General features: G+C 37.8%; 1 pseudogene; it reads right to left on the reverse strand.

The window, feature by feature from the left end:
• LOC116094653 lies at positions 1-122 on the reverse strand (annotated as a pseudogene).
• Between the last annotated feature and the right edge of the window lie 801 nt (positions 123-923).

Genomic DNA, 923 nt, shown 5'->3' on the forward strand with positions numbered 1-923 from the left:
GTAGAGTGGACACAACAAACTCCTATTCTGGTTCCAGCTGTCCTCAGAGAGCGGATGTATCAGATATTATACTGACAAGAATGAATACTACACTTGTTCTTAGCCCAAAGTCCAGAAAGCATCCACTCCTGGTTTTTTGTTTTGTCTTGTTTTAACTCATAGAGATATCCATCATGTGCCACCATGTCAGGCCCCAGTCTTGGTTCAGGAAGCTGTTGACAATTGGAAGAGAGGATAGTGGTGGGAGAGGGGAAGGAAGAGGGGAAGGGGAGAGGAAGGGGAGGGAATGAAGAGGGGAGGGGGAGGGGAGGAAAGGGAAGAAGTTGGAAGGGAAAGAACCAGGGACTGACTTGGTCAAAGCATATATGAAATTCTCAGACAATAACAAAACCTAGCTGGGCAGTGGTGGCACACACTTTTAATCCCAGCACTTGGGAGGCAGAGGCAGGTGGATTTCTGAGTTCAAGGCTATCCTGGTCTACAGAGTGAGTTCCAGGACAGTCAGGGCTATACAGAGAAACCCTGTCTCGAAAAACCAAATAAATAAATAAATAAATAAATAAATAACAAAACCTTTTTAAGAAAACATCAAGTTGGGAGGAGATAGAGCGGTGGGGTGGATCTTGGAGTACTGGGAGAAAGATAGGGGATAAAATATGATCAAAATACATTCCATGAAATTCTCAATAGATTACTAAAATGTTTGATTTTTAAAAAACTCATTCTTGAAAGTTTTGAAAATATAAAACATATAACTGTCAATAAAAACTCAGCTCTCAAAAACTCAACTGTAAAAATTTTAATGTATTTTAGTCTTAATTATTTACATATAATATATATTTTATGAACAAAACATACAGTTTTTACAACCTGACCTCCTAATTTAGAATAATATTATATTTTTCAGAAAGACAATTTTAAAT

This window comes from Mastomys coucha, unplaced genomic scaffold (assembly GCF_008632895.1).
Source record: "Mastomys coucha isolate ucsf_1 unplaced genomic scaffold, UCSF_Mcou_1 pScaffold16, whole genome shotgun sequence".
In the NCBI taxonomy this organism is placed as follows: Eukaryota; Metazoa; Chordata; class Mammalia; order Rodentia; family Muridae; genus Mastomys; species Mastomys coucha.